Consider the following 354-nt stretch of genomic DNA (forward strand, 5'->3'; position numbering starts at 1 on the left):
TAGTAAACTAACCAAGACACAGTATTCGTCACAATATACACGAAATAAATATCCTTACGAATTTACGAATGTGTCCCTTCCTAAGGTTGTGCTTCAACCTGTTGTTCTTGTTGTATATTGGGTTCCAAACTTGCTCTAAAGTAGAATTTATGCTCCAAAGGAGAATTGTGATTGTCCATACATTACGCCAAGTGATGGGGAAAACATACTCGAGTTTTCACTTTTCTTCAGAAGAGATTACCAAAGGATTATATCTTGCAGATGACGGAGGGACTAATCGGTATGAACAGAAAAATCGATTGTTGAAACAATATATTCGTCATGTAAAAGAATGTTATCGACACAATTAATTAT

Source organism: Penaeus monodon, chromosome 33 (assembly GCF_015228065.2).
Source record: "Penaeus monodon isolate SGIC_2016 chromosome 33, NSTDA_Pmon_1, whole genome shotgun sequence".
Classification (NCBI taxonomy): Eukaryota; Metazoa; Arthropoda; class Malacostraca; order Decapoda; family Penaeidae; genus Penaeus; species Penaeus monodon.